We start from the raw sequence: 20000 nt of genomic DNA, 5'->3' as shown, positions 1-20000 counted from the left end.
CGGAAGTTTTTATTGAATTGTAAATATAAGAAACTTTGGTGCTTGTTAAGATAGTCGACAGATCGATATAAAAGCAAAAACAGCACTAACTTAATTGTCATGTCGAAAATAGTAATTTATCCAAAAATTACGAAAATTCGTCGAGTAGAACTGCTATTGTGTTTTCTATATCTATAAAAGTGAAAGTGTCTGCTGTCTGTGTACATTTCCCGACACAATAACTCTGTCAATTTTCTACAGACTGGAAATTTGATATAAAGAATATGGAGATTTGGGAAAATCTTTGTAATCCGTTTTCGGCCAGAAATTTGGCTGTTAAGGGGTCAAAGTTCAACGATTGGACATTTGAGATCTCGCAAACTCCTCCGCCAATTTTGGGTATAAACAATTGAAATTTTAGATATAGGTTCCTTGGACATGAATCTAACTTAATAACTTGATTTGAGCTCAAAACAATAAATGTTAAGGGGTCATAATAGGGGTTAAAGTTAAGATTTGACCTCTGCGGACTCTACCAAATTACTCAGACAATTTTTGGTCTAAACATTTGAAGTTTTACATAAAGGATATTCAGAGAGAGGGCAAGCTTTTAATCGGTTTTGGTCGAAAATTTGAGCTACCAATATATAAATGTATATATGTATGTTTGCATGTCTGCCTAAAACTTTTGACAGAGGCGACGGATTTTCACAAGATTAGTATCATTTTGAAGCTCAATCCTTCAGACGACAAATACCGAAAAATTGGCTAAAAACATTAATTTCTTCACCCTCAACTGGGCACTTTTCTACAGGGAGGAGTCGCTTTTTTTCGCCGATATTTTCGAAAGTAATCCCTTCTTTTCAATTGTCTAGCCTTAATTTAAACCTACGTCACTTCCGGTTTGGTGGTGGTCGTAACAGCAAAGACGTCACGTTTTTTTTTCCTTCTTCGCTGTACGGATTCGAGCCTGCCTTCCTACAACTACTTTTTTTTTGCTCAACATACACCTCCAAACACCCGGGAAAACGCCGGGCATCCATGCTAGTTAGTAAAAAAAAAAAAAAAAAAAAAAAAACTATCGCTATGGTCTACAGTACGTCAGTTACTATATTGGCAAAAATGGAGGTGAGTATCTCCCCTGTATTCGCAATTTTCACAATGTTCACTTTCCCCAGATTTTCCGTAAAAATTACTTTTAACTATAAATAATTTTCTACTTGATTAATGTTCGTAATTTTTTGACGTCACTATTTTTGACATGTCAATCAAGCTCTCTGGTTTTTGCTTAAAACAACATTAAAAATCGATCTGTCGACTTTTATCTTAACAAGCAATGACCTGTAACACAAAACTTACGAGAATACCCAGCGTAGTATGTATTTATTTGCTTCCCCACTGAACAAATTAGGCACAAGGCCGTTTTTTAATGTGGAGAGAAAGGTAGGGGGAAGCGAAAAAGGAGACCAACTCCCGATGGGTGGGAAATGGGAGCTGGATAGTGACAATTGGTATGAAGGGTTGCCCCTACATTGACCAAGGTCTGATATGTGGAGTTACCCCCACGTCTTTGCTTGCAGTATCTGTCACTTTGATCTTGTCGCCCGAGGCCACACAGGGCCGGGCGGGCAGTGAGTACCCAGCGTAGTATAAACACCTCCAACCTCCCGATGTTCAACGACTTTCAAATAAACACCCCCAACCCCGAAAGCCGTTCTTAACATGGGGAATTTGGGGTGTTTATTTCCGAAAGCCGTTTTTTTTTTTTTTTTTTTTTTTTTTTTTTACATGGGGAAGGTTGGGGTGGGTGTTTATTTCTGAAAGCCGTTCTTAACATGGGGAGGCTGGGTGGAGGGGGTCTTTATACTACGCTGGGTACTGTCGTAAAAAAACCTGTTTTCTGCCTCTAATATGTACTCTCCAAATGTCCCAACTTGAAAACCAATAAAGTCATACGGTCGCACTAATGCACAAGTGCTAATTGTTATTGCTTTGTTTGTTATTCGGGTGGGGGGGGGGTCACACTTTTTTTAAAATTTTTATTTTAGTTTTTAATTTATTTTAATGATTTTTAAGAGATCGGTCGGGGGGCGGGGGGTTGTCTTAGAGATAACGCTTGATTTCATTATTAGAATTTATATCCAGGGCTCTTTTTAAGAACAGACGTTGTTCCCTTTATGGTTGATATTTGTATTTGGTTACAGCTTGATTTTCTAGGAAGTGTTTCTAAGTATTTCTAAAGACTTTTTTTTTCATTAGGCCAGTTAGGTGTGTGCGCACACGCACGTGTTTAATTTATTAGATTCATGGACTTATTTGGGAGAGATAGATATAGATAGATGTGGATAAATAGATATATAGATAGATAGATGTACCTATTTACTATGCCTCCCCACGGGACAGAGTTAGACACCAGGGTCGTTTTTTAACGTGGAGAAAAGGTACAAAAATAAAAATTGTCTCAGTCGTGAAGGATTTCTCCTCCATCGAAAGAGAACAAGAAATAGAAGTGCAGCATCTGAAGAACAGATACTACACTTTGATCTTGACCAAAAGGCCAAGAAAAATATAGATAGATAGATGTAGAGGACTTTTGTGAAACTGAATCGCTTAAATATTTACACTTTTTTCCAGTGTCCTTGGAAAAACTAAATATTAACGCGAGTACCTGTGCGGCTGTGCGCATAGAAAGAGAAAAGGCGGAAGGAAGGAATGTTTTCGTTTAAATGTCTTAAACGACTCTCTTTATCTGGGGAAAGTAGGTCACGCTTTATTCAGCGTGAAAAATAGAAAATGCTGTTTTGCCTTCAAACTCAAGAGTATTAGCCTTTTTTTTTTCTTTTTTTTTTTTTCAAAAGCTTGACCCCCCCCCCCATCGCATATTTTTAAAGCTGACCTCACTGCGCCCTTATATCATTTTTTTCCCTGTTTATTCTTTTTTTTTTGAACAGTATGGCAAAAAAAAAGAAAAGAAAAAGATTAAAAACAAATAAATAAAATAAAACCTAAAAAACCGACACCAAAGAAAAAAGGTAATTTATAACGATCGTGGCTATAGAATAACGCAATAAAAAAATTCAATTTAGGCATTAAAAATGTGTTTTTTTAAATTTTTTTTTTTGTTAAACATTAACTAGCAGGGAGACCCGACGTTGTTCGGGATTGAATAAGCGACCAATGTTTCATACTTCCATATATATATATATATATATATATATATATATATATATATATATATATATATAATTTAAAGGAGATCAGAACAATAGTCTAAAGAGCTGAGTGTATTTTAATGTAACAGTGAAATTACTAGTTTAATTAAAATACAGGAAATAGAAAGTGCTCGTTGTAATTTAGATATATAATAAGCTCGATAGTTAAATGTCCTAGAGCTAATTCAATATTAAGTAATGTGATTCAAAATTTGCTGACGAGGAGACCTTGCTTATTAAAAAACTATATGTAATCATTGTACATAAATTGATGTATACCACAATAAAAAGCATTGTTTTCCGAAACGATCGTACAGATAATTGATTTTGTTATTGTTCCTTCTTATGAAACGGATTTTTAATTTAATTATAATTTGATTTTTAAATTTTAAATTATCAATCACATTACTTAATATATATATATATATATATATATATATATATATATATATATATATATATATTAATTTTTTTTTCAGTGAAATCGCCCCTTTTTTTTTTTTTTTTTTTCAATCAAATCAATTGGTTGCCTACTCCCGTCGAGGACACATCGCGATGCACTGGGAGGAAGCTTCACATGCCTCCCCGCGGTCACAGTCCACAATACGTTGTAGTCTACATTGCACTGTAGAGAACCTATTGTTTTTATAATATTTTTATAGTCTTAAAGTAAAGTTCAAAATGCAAAAGTCAAGTATCCTGGTGCAATCATGCTTCTAAACAGAAACTTTCATTTTAAACGCACCCTTGTCATATCAAGGAACCTGTTGATGATTATATATGCAGAGGGCCTTTCTGCTTGTGTGGTAATAAAACTTTTCAGATGCACTTGTGGTGTTAGGCTGTATAAGGTGTTAACTTGAGTCAATATCGCCTGTTTTTTCTTTCGTCGGATTCTTTCGAGTATCGATATTTATCGAAAACCTTCCAATACAAAACTTATCTAAGAACATTGTCAGATACATGAAGAACACTTGTGTGAAATTTCATTAAAAAAAAAATCATCCCAACCGTTTCGGAGTCCATAGGAAACGAACACACATACAAAGTTTCTTCATGTAATCGTAGATAGATATAGAGATTGATATTTGATAATATTCATTAATAATAATAAGGAATAATTTTGAGTTAAAATTAGTTTCGTTGTTGGATAAACATAACATCAGGTCAAATTCATTGGTCACTTTGTTTTGCTTCGGCTTCTTTCACGTGAAGTTGACCAAGCGTGCTTTTCTCAATTTTAGATGCATAATATTTTAGATGCATATATATATATATATATATATATATATATATATATATATATATATATATGATGAGTCGTAGATACAGCCACTCTGATGAGTCGTAGACGACGAAACACGTGTCAGTGGAGAATTACATTTTAAAAATAATATATATATAGCAAAAACAACATAAAACTATTTGGTGCTTATGCACTTATGCTACCGTGTGTGTGTGTTTTTTTTTTTTTTTTTTTAAATAGTATTTTCAAGTTTCACAGTATCTTTTTTTATTGTTTGGAAGTGCATAAGTTCCTCCTCGTGTTAAGAATGGCTTTCAAAATAAAGTTATTATTTCAGCGCAGTAACATAAGTGCATAAGCACCTTAAAGTGTTTGGTGAAAGTACAGAATAGTTACAAAACACCCTCCTCTCCCAATGTTAAGAATGGTTTTCCAAATAATAACTTTATTATTTCAGCACGGTAACATAAAGTGCACAAGTACCAACTACTTTTAGTGTCGAAAATCAGATTTTTTTTTTAGCTTTCTTTCATGGTTGCGATCTTTGAGTTGCCCAGTTTCTTTTTTTTTTAATAGCGATATATAATTTTTAAATTTAATTTTTTATTAAAATTTTTTTTTTTTTTACAAAAGCAAACAAAACAGTGAAAAGGAAGGGAAGAAAAGACATCAAATAAATGTTACTAAATGCAGGATGTGTTTTAACTTATTTTTAAGCGTTTATTTACTTGAAAACAAAAATGTTGTCACGTCTGTTGAGTTAGAAAAAAAGATGGCGTTCCCCCCCCCCCCGCCGGTTTGGTTCTCGATAATCGCTTTAAAAAAAAAAAAATCAAAAATTAAACAAAATACTGGTAGAAAGCTATCTAATAGATGTCACCAATCGTGTGAAAATGTAAAAGTATTTTTAATTTTCGAGGGTCCAAATGACTATAACACCACCATAAACCACGCAATATTAGGTTAATTTTTACTTTCACTGCAACTCAACATTCACCTTTAAAATGACTTTTTTAGGTTGCCGAGTATGCTGAAAACGAATATCAAATTCAAAGTTGGCACAGACAAGTAGTTTTCTGGACATTAGGACATTTTTTTCCAATGTATTGCTTGATAAATCGTAGTGGCGTTCGCCATTCTTAACATGAGGAGGGGGTGTTTCATAACACGCATGCGCATTAGTACTTTTCAGTTGGGGGGAAAAAACATGGCCTCCAGTAAAAACATATTGGATTACATTGGATGATAAAAATCTTAAATTTATAGGTTTTCGTGTATGCTGAAAACGAATATCGCATTTAAATTTTCCGCATTTTAAACTAATTCCTTATGGTATCAGTGGTGGCTATTGCTGTACACGCAAGCGTGCACACCAAAAATATGCGTGCCTGTGCGTACAACAATGGCCACCGCTGATAACATAAGGAATTAGATTGCTTAATATCTGGAAAATTACTTGTTTGCGGAAAATTTAAATGCTATATTCATTTTCAGCATATACGAAAACCTATAAAAGTCATTATTTTAAAGCTTAAGTTGGAAAATAAGTAAAAAGTTACCGACCTTAATATCCAGAAAACTACTCATTTGTCTCCAATTTGAATGTGATATTCGTTTTCAGCATACCCGAAAACCTGATTAAATTGTTAATTTAATGGGAAATATAGAGGTGGACCCCCCCCCAAAATAAAAATTAAAAATAACCTGAAAATTTAATTTGCACATGTGCTAATACATATTAATGTCTTTACCAATATCTCTTGAAGGAACCATTTGCAACCTAATGAGGAATCTCAGATCCACAAAACTCTGGTTCTGAAACCATTGATCCATATATTAATAGGATAGCGCGTGTGTTTATTTATTTTGTGTCACGTTTACACCTGAGTGACTGTCGTTTAATTGTTATGGACTTCCATTTTTTGGAATAAATAATTTGAACAAGAATTCTTCATAAGTTTTGGTTTCGATTCAAGCTAATGTACCCAGGTCATATATATATATATATATATATATATATATATATATATATATATATGAGCAAACAGTTAATGAAATATGTTAAAAAACACTTTGAAATGAGTTAAAAACATTTAATCTGAAAAGGAGACACTAGATAAATGGATAAATTTTCATTATATATATATATATATATATATATATATATTATTTTTGAAATTGCAACTTTATAATATATAAAAATCGATAGAACATTAACTATAATAATATATACGGAATCTGCAAGAATTAAACTATCATATTTAAGAGTACTTGGGCTTTACCGGGCGTTCCTGCTAGCCTAGATAAATACTTTTGCAGTTTTAACAAAAGAGCTACAATAATATCAGGGCGTCTCCATTTACACTGAACATCTACAGAATGCCAACATCAATATATTACATATGAATGAGTCCCCTGTGGAATTTCCACAGGTCCCGCTAGTATTTATTATTACGTCATTGTTTCGTAATCGAAATAAATTTGGTACTTATACAGAAGTTCATTGTAAAAATCCTTTGAATATATATATATATATATATATATATATATTAAATTGTAATTCAATGAATTTCAAAAAACTCTCATTGAAATGAAATGAAGTGGTTGAGTTTCATATCAAAGAATTTTTATTATTCTAAGCAAGACAAAGAATGTTTTAGAAAGTTTATCTCCTTAACCTATAGGGTTTCGATGTCTACCATCTCATCAGAGGAGTGAAAATATTAGCAAATACTTATAAAGGTATGCACCCTATTTGCTAAAGTCAGTGAGACATGGAAAGTCAATGAACGGTGTATGGAGATATTCAAAATCGTACCCTATTTTCTGAAAGTATTTGCGTAGAATATGGATCGTGCTTATTTTAAAGCCAAATCCATTTTTTTTTTTCGATATTTTTTGTTCATTAAATTGTTAGGTGAAAGTATAGGATTGTTACAAAACGCCCCCCCCCCTCTCAATGTTAAGAATAGGATTTTCAATCGTAATGTTATTATTTCAACGCGGTCTGTAATTCTGCATACGAAGCGTTATTACTGACCGCCTAAGGCGCCCCAAAGAGGGAATGCCGACGGGCCTGCCCAAGCACTTTTAAACTAGGTCAGAGTGCTCTTTTCGTAGTGTGTCCGCTACTCAAAACCATACATAACCTTGTGTAGCCTCACCTGTGGGGGTTTAAATTACACGTATGCGTTTTAATGCGTGTATAATTGCATACGCGTTTTTTTTTTATTTCATGCTTGTATAATTGTGTACGCGTTTTTTAATGCGTGTATAATTGTGTACGCGTTTTTTTTATGCGTATATAACTGTACGCGTTTTTTAATGCGTGTATAATTGTGTACGCATTTTTTTAATGCGTGTATAATTGTGTACGTGTTTTTTTAACGTGTGTATAATTGTGTACGCGTTTTTTTAATGCGTGTATAATTGTGTACGCGTTTTTTAATGTGTGTATAATTGTGTACGTGTTTTTTTAATGCGTGTATAATTGTGTACGCGTTTTTTTAATGTGTGTATAATTGTGTACGCGTTTTTTTAATGTGTGTATAATTGTGTACGCGTTTTTTTAATGCGTGTATAATTGTGTACGCGTTTTTTTAATGTGTGTATAATTGTGTACGCGTTTTTTTAATGCGTGTATAATTGTGTACGCGTTTTTTTTAATGCGTGTATAATTGTGTACGTGTTTGCAAACGCATTTTTTTTAAATTTTTTTTTTTTTTTGCTGAATTGAGTTCATATTCATATGTAGGTACGGGCAAAAATGGGGAAAGGAAGATAGGTGGACCTAGTTTTGAAAGCCGATTTATCATAATTTTTTTTATTTTTTTTATTTTAAAATTTTTTTTTTATTTTGAGGTTTTTGACTACTTTTTGATTGTTTTTGAAAGATTAAAGACTAAAATTAATTTCCAAAAGGAAAAAAAAAAAAAAAAAAATTTACACGCGGGGGCGGGGGAAAAAAAGTTATGAAAAATGTTTTAACGGCGAGCTAAATTCATTGTAAAAATCCTTTGCAATATAAATATTTCAAAGATAATTAGTAAAGTCCTAGAATATTGAATTAAAAACACACACGCACACACACACACACACACACACACACACACACACACACACACACACAAACAAAGAGACAATAAATGGAACTTACTAAGGGAGATAATAAGCTTCATTTCGGTACCTTACTTGCCTGTAGGCTGAGATAAACCGCATCTCACACACATACACACGCGTGCGCGCACACACACTCACACACACACGCGCGCGCAATCCTCTATACACTAATTTTATTCTTAAATGTCTGGAGTAACTAATGAGACCGTCAATCTTTACTTATTACGTCATCGTTTGGTCATTAAATTAATGATTGAGTCATCCCTCCCCCCACTAGTGTATTTGCATGAACCTTCAATGTTTTAAGGTTTGAACGTTAAAATATTTATTAATAAATTTTATTGGATGTAAATAATTTCCCAGGTTTTCAATCTTTCAACACATGACAATTCGCCAGTGTCTACCAAACGATTGTGAAAAATGGACCGCATGTTTCCGTGACGTCAGATTTGTGTTAACTATACGAACTATGGAAAAGCAGAAGCGACTTAATGAGTTTTAAAACCTTTGTTTATAGCCTTCAAACTGCAATTAATAATTAATCTTTGTTATAATTTTGTTAGGTTTTAAGATTTACACAGTTTAACGATTAATATTATAAACATTTGTATATTAAATATGAAATACGGTTTTACTGAATATTCATTTGATTACCTACGGGCTTCCATATTTTGTTCGGTAAAAAGAGACAAACAAAATATGAGGAGGGGGGGGCTTACAAAATGCTTAATATTTGTGCAGTAATATTTTCAAAATAGCTGACAAGGGCCATGTTTATATTAAAACTTAATATTTAAAAAAATTTTTTAACACAATTAAAAATCTATGTTGTAACGGAACATTTTGAAATAATGGAATTTTAATCGTTTTAATCTTTTAAAGATTAATTTTTAGTAAGTTTCTTTTTCTTGGCAATTCAACTGGTTATAGTATATATTAATTCGAAAAACGCTATTAAAAAATACATTAAATTTATATCATTTTTTTAATTGCAACTCCAAGGTAATTTTTTGTTCAATGCGTGTATTTAAATTTTTAAAAAATAAATGTTTTACTTATTTGAACTCTTATGTTTCATAATAAATAGAAATGTCGATAGATTTAAATATATTTTGTTCAAATTTCGAAAAAAATAAATATGGGGGTGACACGCACTAAAAAAAAAGAAAAAATGTTTTCCCTCGTATATTTTATGGAAACTGCGTTTTATACGTAATTTCATTCTAAAATGGATAAGTATCGAAAATTCCACGAAAATCTGATCATTAGTTTATTTTTGCTAGATTTATTAAACACGGGTATGTTTTCACGTTTGAAATGCTTACTACATGGGGACGTTATTTTAAAGCGCCAATTATGTAAACAATTTTCGTCTCGACATTTCATTATTTTCATACGATAAAAAATTAAAAAAAAATTATTACTAGTTTATTTTGCCCTTCTTTTAAATGGTCCAAAAGTTATATTGATAATATTAATTTATAATAAAGTTGCGTCGTTTTACATATATGGGGGGGGGGGTAATTCTGTGGTGACTTTTGGAGGTACCTACAATTCGCTAAGAATTTTCGATACTTGTACGAAAAAAAAAAAAAAAAAGTTTGCCGAAGCTGATTTACGGAAAAAGCCGAACCAACCCGAGTCATTGTTAAATTACAAACGAAAGCAAAGCAAACAAAAAACATGTATTTTTCTTTATGTAGAAGGATTAGTTATTTGAATCGGACAAAACTACGGTCCTTTGTAATATTAAGATGGTCTAAGCACTAACGTCATATAACCTGGTGTCCTTATGGAATCTGGTCACGTGTCCCATGAAGCAACCGGAAGTAGATAACGTCTGATGACATATTACGAAGGTCGTGCCAAAACCGACGGGGTTAGAGTTAAAAAAAAAAAAAAAAAAAAAAGTTATGGCTGACGAAACGAAAGTGTGCTATCCTCGCCGTTATGAACTTAAAGAAGGCCGGGGGTTAGGCCGGCCGAAACGGTGTGGGAATAACACTCAAGATGAGAACAGGGTTCCAAATAATCCAAACTAGTAATCCACATCTAAAACAAATGCAGAAACGTAATAGGAGATTTTTTTTTTTTTTTTTTTCCCCAATTATTTTTCAATTTCCTGATCAATTTGTTTTAGCTGGGGGTGGGGCATCCTACCGGATTCCAAACATTCACCCGCTAACTCAGGTATTCCAGCCGAGAAATTTTTTAAAAAGATTCTGACCGTCTCTTTGGATGCAATTGTTTGGATCTTGCACTTCGTTCACTGGGTATATTTGAACGATGAAGATCTTCCTAAGATTCCAGTTTCTTTTCATGTCATACATAAGGCCTTGGTATTTCGTTATCTTTTCCTATTCAATACTACTTAATCCAGCATGATTGGCGACAAAAACTTCTACTAAGGTTTCTTCTCTCCCCTTATCCCATATCACTGTTAGGTTTAATAGCTTCGTTTTCAAGGTCCGTAGCTGTAGGAATTGCCTGTGTTTTGTCATGAGTCCGGTTACTCGTATGATTACTGGAATGATAGATATCTTCCTAAGATTCCAATTTCTTTTCATTTCGTACATAAAATCTTTGTACAGTAGAATCCCGGGATAAGGCATTAATCCGTTCCGGGGTGGGGTGGGGGGTGAAATCGCCGTATGGCGGGGCCTTAGCAAAATTTTATACAGTACATATTAAAAAAAATTAGTAACAAAATGCAGTACAATATATAACACACACGTCTATAATCAGTAGAGATAGGACAACAGCATATTCTTTTCATTGTTTTGACTGTCAAGTGTGTATCCGTTGATATCTTATAGGCTTTTATATAGAGTGATGTGATTCTTTGTTGTCTGTGTCGGGTATATACTCAAGTGAAAACAATGAAAAGAATATTCTGTTGTCATAGCCTTAATAATCATTTAAAATTATAAATAACACCGTTAGGCGGGGGTAAACACCGTAGCCAGGGTTCGTAGAACCTTGTAATCCACACCGTGACCTGAAAAACCGTATCTCGGGGTTATACTGTATTTTGTTATCTTTTCCCTCTTAGAGCATCATTGGGGACACTAACTTCTACCATGGTTGCTTCTTTCTCCTTGTTCCATATCATTGTCAGGTTGAATATTTCCGTTTTCAATGGTACGAATTACATAGTCATAGTGAATGGTGCATAACTTATTTCAAACTGTTCTTTCCGGTGTATGTTCCCAGGACTTGCTGCTGTGTTCAATGCTTAACTTTTTACAAGCGGTTTGACTTCGCTTAGGTACCATATATCGCCACTTGGACGTAAAGGGCCACTATATTTGGGGCCGTGTCTAAGAAAGATTAGCAAGATATTTGTTTATGTTACATTTAAACTTCTGCGGGTTTGTATTACTGTACACATAGATTCGAAAAAGTTGTCAAAAAACAAAAATATAACAAATAAATGTTATCAAAGGCAAGATAAGTTACTTTTCTACCAAACTGGATATATTTTTTTTTGTTTTTATTCAATGTAACATGTTTATTCAGCTCGAAAAACATGCAGTGTTTACCGATGTATTCGAAAATTCAAAATGGCGCCCGACTCTCTCTTTAACACAGTAAGTTCAGGAAAAGATGTTATAAATAATAAACTAGACAAAATACTGTTAGAAATTCGCTCAATATATGTTACTGTGACATAAGTTGACATATATTTGGTGTTTTTTTAATAGTATTTTGTCTAGTTTATTGTTTATAACACCTTTTCCCAAACTTACCGCGTTAAAGAGAGTGTCGGGCGCCATTTTGAATTTGCCAATACATCGGTAAACACTGCATGTTTTTCGAGCTGAATAAACATGTTACATTGAATAAAAACACAAAAAATGTATCCAGTTTGGTAGAAAAGTAACTTATTTTGCCTTTGATAATATTTTTTTGTTATATATTTGTTTTTTGACAACTTTTTCGAATCTGTACAGTAATACACACCCACTTCTGCATATCAGTACAGCCAGGGAAGCAGGCAGCAGAAAGGGAATTCCAAAGTCCAGCTGTTCGAGGGAAGAAACTATTAGAATAGGAAGCTTTTTAGCATTTAGGGACCTCAACAGTGAAGGGGTGAGATCTTATTGCTAAGCGAGTTTGTCGGGGATATGTACGTCGAGGGGGCACAAGTGGAATGAGTTCATCAGAGCACATTCCATTAAAATATTTGTAAAACAGGCACAGTGATGCAACATTGCGGCGATGGGACAGGGGCTGGAGCTTAGTTGACAAAGTGGGACCGATTAGATTGACAACACTTTTTTTGGACTTTATCTAAGAGGGAGAGACTAGTGGTAGATGCACCAGTCCAGATGTGGCAACAATACTCCATGCATAGGCGAATGGTGGCCTTGTAGGAGTACAGGATACTCTCAGGCGTGAGTAGTTTTCTAGCTTGATAGAGGGAACCCACCTTCTTTGCAGCAGCCTTTGCAATGTCCTCTATGTATTGGTTCCAGTTCATATTGCCAGCAAATGTTAGGCCGAGGAGGTTGAAGGTAGAATTCTCAGTAGGGTGCTATTTATCATGGATGTACGGGGTTGGAGAGGCGTCTTGTAATTGTTAAAGGAGAGCAGCTTACGTGTTTTGTCTTGTTTAAAAATTTGTGTTTGTGTGTGAGTTTGTCTGCTCATCTTTTTTTTTTTTCCTCCGCTCGAATGTTGATGCGGATGCAAATGTTTAGATCGTTTCCTTTGGCTTGGGAGTAAAGTGTAGTATCTGTTCTGATAGTGCACTTCACCTTTTCTGCCCTCGATTAGTGTAGGAGACATCCTTCATGACAGGCAATTTTTTTTATTTTTGCTCCTATCCAGAGTGGACAGTTTTGAGGAGCTGGATTTTCCTCGCGTTAAAAGCCGACCTTGAGTCTAATTCTGCCCTCGTGGGGAGGCAAATAAATAGAAACAAATACACAACAAATAAATGTTACCAAAGGCAAAATATTTTAAAGTGTTTTTATTTTTCGGTTTATTTGTCCGATTGTTTTATTAAAAACATTTGAAAAAAAAAAAAAATCCGGCCTAAAATATGGTGCTTCTCTACACCCCCCCCATATAACCCCCCTATACCCCCCCTTATTTACAGGGTACAATTACACAATTACGTTGACACACCGGTTCTCGCCAGATCACTAAAGTTAAGCAACGTTGAGCCTGGACAATACCAGATAGGTCACCATTTGGGAAGGTGAGGCGCTGTATGTACCGCGAGGTAAAATACCAGGTTGGGAAACTGGCGCTGTCTGTCCGTCTCTCGAGGGTAGACGAGACTATCTTAAGCTGTGGTAGGCACCCCATCTAGTGATGGCGTCACGATAAAAAATACCCTTGATAACCCTAGCGAAGCATCAAGTATTCAGCTACCGACAAGATTTGAATTAGACTACAAACTCGTGTAATTGAGTTCAATCTCGGCTACAGTCGCATGTTACATTTACGGGGTAGAATGATAAAATTTTCGCCGTAGAAAAGACTACATGATTCCATTTCCGTTTGATGGAAACCGGTTTTCTTTTTTTGTTGCAGACCATCTACTAGTTGGGTTGTTGTTATACAAATCTCAAGAGCGATAGGAGCCTTCTATCATGTCTGAAAATGACACAATGTTCAATGAGTGAGATCGGAGATGCGACACTGTACAACTCGTGCTCACGACCGATCCAAGTTATGACAACAGGACCATTGCCAGCGCCCTCAAAATGCAAATCCCGATAACAAGGACGTGCCCAGGGGATGAAGTGTGATTTCAATTGAGGGCCACATCATGCCACTTCACATCTTCGAAGTCGTTTGGTCATACGTTGAGAACATCACCAACATGACCTCCTACAACATCAAAGCCAGCCTGATCGCTGCCATCTGCCAAGTATTCGTCAAGCTCCTGCCGGCGCTCGTGAAAAAGGCATGCTCCCAGTTCTGGCCCCGTATCGAGACAGTGATTGAGGCTGAAGGTGGCTACATTAAATAGATGCCAGCTCTACTACATAATCAAGTTACCTGAATTGATTTTTTTTCGATATAAGTTTTAAAATAAAACGGTAGTGTTATTTTCTTTAGGGTGACAAATTGATCGTTCCATCCTGTATGTATCTGTAAAAGTGAGAATATGTGTATGTGTGTGAGGACACTTCTCAACCTATATACTCAACGAATTTTTAATCTACAAACTTTAAATTTCATATATAGGTTATTTAAACATGTGAAAAACTTTAATCGGTTTTCATCCGGAAAAAAGGTCTGCTAAGGGGTCAAAAATGAAAAATTGGTATGTGGGGTTGTCGGATTTTTATCTTTGTCAACTGTTTCATGAATGCGCATGCGTGAATGGTTCACATGACAGATTATTTATGTTAAGAATAAGGTTTAGATACACTTTGTAAATTTCGTATCAAGCTGGCTTAATGGTTATCGTACTTGATTCACTGTCTTCAGATTTTGGTTTCAGTCTCGGCTCGAGTATTTTTTTTTTTTTACTTACAAGGAGTGAACTGTCTAGAAAAAGACAATACTCGCATGGACATGTCTGTTTCTTTCCGTTTTTTTTTTTTTTTTTTTTTTTTTTTACTTCATTTTCATTAAGGAATTTAACTTTACGTTTAATATCTACGGTATTTCTGTTTGTAATAAATAAGAATGCTGCATTAATTAAGATATAATATTTATACATATTTTACGACCGGGCAATGCCGGCGGCCTGTTAAAAATAAAACCCCCAAAACAGAAAACTCTGTTTGATATACGTACGTATCCTTAACATTAAGAAAATGTCGTACTCCAAAAATCACGTAAATCGATGAAGTAATCTTATTTTTAAGTAATTTTTTAAATAAGAAAATCAAATTTTATGGTTAAACAACGAGCGACGAGGCCATCTGTGTCAGGCCACCCAACGTTGTCCGATCGTAAAATATGCTTAAATATATCTTAATTCATGCAAATTTCGTATTTATTATTAGTCAATTCGCTACTGATTATTATATTGTACCCAATATATAGTAGTGATTTTAACAGTATATAAAAAAAATATCTTGGGTACCATCAGCTAGAATCGAAATATTTAGCTTTCCAGTGGTATTCGCTACCACATGACCTAAGGACAGATAGATATCAAAACTTTAAAAATTAACGCAGTTTAACGTATGAATGTTTATTTGCGCATGCGTAAATGGAAACATTAAGTCGACTTATGCTTGCTTGCCAAGTTAGAATTTTTTAGGAAAAATCTGATGTAGCTGCGATAAATAATTTTTATTTATTTTTTTTTTGTTACCCATTTTCAAATGAAGTGTTTCAAAATATAATTATGTCGACCTTCGATTAAAACTATAATTTATTTAAATAAATGTATTCAAGTGTTTACATTGGCTTTATCTCCAAGAAGCAGATTTTTTTTTTTGCCCGAGTGTTTGTAGGTGTGTATTGAGCAAAAAAAAAAAAAAAAAAAAAAAGTTGTAGACAGACAGGCTCGAACTCGTATCGCGAAGGAGGAAAAGAAAGTATAAAAAAAAAAAAAACAAAAAAAAACGTGACTCATTGGCTGTTGCCCCCGTTGCCAAACTGGAAGTTACGTAGGTTTAAATTAAGGCTAGTCAATCGAAAGGAGGTGATGACTTTCGAAAATATCGGCGAAAAAAGCAACCTCCCTTGTAGAAAAGTACTCAGTTGAGGGTGAAGGAATTAATTTTTTTTTTGGCCAATTTTTCGGTATTTGTCGGCCGGAGGGTCGTGCTTCAAAATGATACTGATCTCGTGAAAATCTGTCGCCAGGTGAGATTTATATTATAGATTTTTCTGCAATTTAGGTAAATAACATCGTCGGGTAACGCTGGGTAGCCATGCTAGTAATATTTTTCTGACATGCGTCTGTAAAAAAGAGTAACGATTTACGTGGGATGAAGTGGCAACAAGTCTTGTCAATAAATGTAATTTGTAAAACTGATTTTTATCGATTTTTTTTTTTCGATAAACATCTTAAAATATCTTTCGCATAAAAATTCCAGTTGACAGAAAAAAAAAAAATAAAGTGCGCATTTTTGCAAAAAATCTTAAAAAAAAAAAAGAAGTTAAAATGTATTTTTGTCGAATGCAACATTTCGAATCGATAATCGATTACGAGTGCGCGTTCTTCCAGGAAAATCTTGCTTAGCCATTGCTGTTTAGCAAGGTTACTCGGAGTTGACCGGGAACATGAATAATAAAATTATTTTAAAAAATTCTCTCCGTTCGTTTCTTCCCCCACCCGTCTCTCCTTTCTTCTCCCCCCGTCTCTCCTTTCTTCTCCCCCCCCCGTCTCTCCTTTCTTCTCCCCCCGTCTCTCCTTTCTTCTCCCCCCGTCTCTCCTTTCTTCTCCCCCCGTCTCTCCTTTCTTCTCCCCCCGTCTCTCCTTTCTTCTCCCCCCGTCTCTCCTTTCTTCTCCCCCCGTCTCTCCTTTCTTCTCCCCCCGTCTCTCCTTTCTTCTCCCCCCGTCTCTCCTTTCTTCTTCCCCGTCTCTCCTTTCTTCTTCCCCCGTCTCTCCTTTCTTCTTCCCCCGTCTCTCCTTTCTTCTTCCCCCGTCTCTCCTTTCTTCTTCCCCCGTCTCTCCTTTCTTCTTCCCCCGTCTCTCCTTTCTTCTTCCCCCGTCTCTCCTTTCTTCTTCCCCCGTCTCTCCTTTCTTCTCCCCACGTCTCTCCTTTCTTCTCCCCACGTCTCTCCTTTCTTCTCCCCACGTCTCTCCTTTCTCCCTCACACTCCGACTCTCCTTTCTTTCTCTCTCTCCCTCCGTCTCTCCTTTCTTCCTCTCTCTCCCTCCGTCTCTCCTTTCTTCCTCTCTCTCCCTCCGTCTCTCCTTTCTTCCTCTCTCTCCCTCCGTTTCTCCTTTCTTCCTCTCTCTCCCTCCGTTTCTCCTTTCTTCCTCTCTCTCCCTCCGTCTCTCCCTTCTTCATCTCTCTCCCTCCGTCTCTCCCTTCTTCATCTCTCTCCCTCCGTCTCTCCCTTCTTCATCTCTCTCCCTCCGTGTCTCCTTTCTTCCTCTCTCTCCCTCCGTCTCTCCTTTCTTCCTCTCTCTCTCCCTCCGTCTCTCCTTTCTTCCTCTCTCTCTCCCTCCGTCTCTCCTTTCTTCCTCTCTCTCTCCCTCCGTCTCTCCTTTCTTCCTCTCTCTCTCCCTCCGTCTCTCCTTTCTTCCTCTCTCTCTCCCTCCGTCTCTCCTTTCTTCCTCTCTCTCTCCCTCCGTCTCTCCTTTCTTCCTCTCTCTCTCCCTCCCTCCGTCTCTCCTTTCTTCCTCTCTCTCTCTCCCTCCGTCTCTCCTTTCTTCCTCTCTCTCTCTCCCTCCGTCTCTCCTTTCTTCCTCTCTTTCTCCCTCCGTCTCTCCTTTCTTCCTCTCTCTCTCCCTCCGTCTCTCCTTTCTTCCTCTCTCTCTCCCTCCGTCTCTCCTTTCTTCCTCTCTCTCCCTCCGTGCCTTTCCCCTCTTCCTTTTCCCCTCCCTCTCCCTCCCTCCTTTTCCTCCCTCTCCCTCCCTCCCTCCTTTTCCTCCCTCTCCCTCCCTCCTTTTCCTCCCTCTTCCTCCCTCTCTTCCCCCTCCCTCTCTTCCCCTCCCTCTCTTTTGCCCCCTCTCTCTTTCCCCCTCTCTCTTTTGCCCCCTCTCTCTTCCTCCCTCTTTTGCCCCCTCTCTCTTCCTCCCTCTTTTGCCCCCTCTCTCTTCCTCCCTCTTTCCCTCCCTCTCTCTTTTCCTCCCTCCCTCTCTCTCTTCCCCCTCTCTCTTCCCCCCTCCGTCTCTCCTTTCCCCCCTCTCTCTTTTCTACCCTCTCTCTTTTCCCCCCCTCTCTCTTTTCCCCTCTCTCTTTTCCCCCTCTCTTTTCCCCCCTCTCTCTTTTCCCCCTCTCTCTTTCCCCCCCTCTCTTTCCCCCCCTCTCTTCCCCCTCTCTCTTTCCCCCCTCTCTCTTTCCCCCCCTCTCTCTCTTTTCTCCCCCTCTCTCTCTTTCCCCCCTCTCTCTTTTCTCCCCCTCTCTCTCTTTCCCCCCTCTCTCTTTTCTCCCCCTCTCTCTCTTTCCCCCCCCCTCTCTCTCTTTTCCCCCCTCTCTCTCTTTTCCCCCCTCTCTCTCTTTTCCCCCCTCTCTCTCTTTTCCCCCTCTCTCTCTTTTCCCCCCTCTCTCTCTTTTCTCCCCTCTCTCTCTTTTCTCCCCTCTCTCTCTTTTCTCCCCTCTCTCTCTTTTCTCCCCTCTCTCTCTTTTCCCCCCTCTCTCTCTTTCCCCCCCTCTCTCTCTTTCCCCCCCTCTCTCTCTTTTCCCCCCTCTCTCTCTTTTCCCCCTCTCTCTCTTTCCCCCTCTTTCTCTCCCCCCCCCCCTCCCTCCCTCCGTCTCTCCTTTCCCCTCTCTCTCTTTTCCCCTCTCTCTCCCTTCCCCTCTCTCTCCCTTCCCCTCTCTCTCTTTTCCCCTCCCTCTCTTCTTTCCCCCTCCCTCTCTTTCCCCTCCCTCTCTTCTTTCTCCTCCCTCTTCTTTCCCCTCCCTCTTCTTTCTCCTCCCTCTTCTTTCCCCTCCCTCTTCTTTCCCCTCTCCCTCCCTCTCTTCTTTCCCCTCTCTCTTCTTTCCCCTCTCCCTCCCTCTCTTCTTTCCCCTCTCCCTCCCTCTCTTCTTTCCCCCTCCCTCTCTTCTTTCCCCCTCTTTCTCTTCTTTCCCTCTCTCTCTCTCTTTTCCCTCTACCTCCGTCTCTTTCCTTTCCCTCCATCCCCGTCTCCTTTTTCAACTTCACTAGGCCACTATTCTCGGTGAACGTACAAGTTCATTTTTCGATTCTCTTTTTGTACGACTATTTATAAAATAGTGCTCAATAACAAGCAGAGCTGTATTATTATTGTATCAATTTCGTTATTTATACAAACATTAGCTTCATATGTGCATACATGCTTCAGCTGTTGTTTCATTGAAAATCCGGTATCATAAAACCACGCCAGAAGAAAATGATACAATATATGTACACATAAGATCAGTAGTTGCTAACTCTGGATAAAGTGACAACAAGCCTCTCCAACGATAAATAGTCATCTTTTAGCTGATAATGATCTTTTAAATAAAAAAAAAAAGACCTTTTTGCAACCGATTAGATTGCATCGAATTTTTGAAAGAACGGCTTAAAATATTTCAGGCATGAAAAGTAAATCTGTTTTTTTGCTGAAGTATTAAAAAAAAAATGATTAAAGTTATTTTCGTCAAATACAACATTGAAATCGCTAATCGATTGAGACGGCATGTTCTTTCATGAAAATCTCGCTTAGTTACTGCTGATGCTTAGACGAGCGAATGATGTGATTTTCGATTAGTCATGTCTTGTGTGTTTTCCTATCGACATTTGTACAATAACTGCTTCATCGACAGTCTCGTTCGGCATGAATCAATAGACTGTGTGTGTGTGTGTGTGTGTGTGTGTGTGTGTGTGTGTGTGTTGCTATCACTGTT

General features: G+C 36.9%; 1 protein-coding gene and 1 pseudogene across 1 annotated transcript in view; one reads left to right on the top strand and one right to left on the bottom strand.

Moving 5' to 3' along the window:
- Positions 1–20000, top strand: part of LOC145268654 (heparan sulfate 2-O-sulfotransferase 1-like) — a 303656-nt gene that overhangs the window by 27080 nt on the left and 256576 nt on the right. The window lies entirely within an intron of this gene.
- On the bottom strand, positions 2330–2549 carry LOC145268902 (U2 spliceosomal RNA; annotated as a pseudogene).

Source organism: Euprymna scolopes, chromosome 44, assembly GCF_053919585.1.
Source record: "Euprymna scolopes isolate OS-2025 chromosome 44, ASM5391958v1, whole genome shotgun sequence".
NCBI lineage: Eukaryota > Metazoa > Mollusca > Cephalopoda > Sepiida > Sepiolidae > Euprymna > Euprymna scolopes.
The sequence above is the reverse complement of the archived record's forward strand: the minus strand, read 5'-3'. Positions and strand labels throughout refer to the sequence as shown.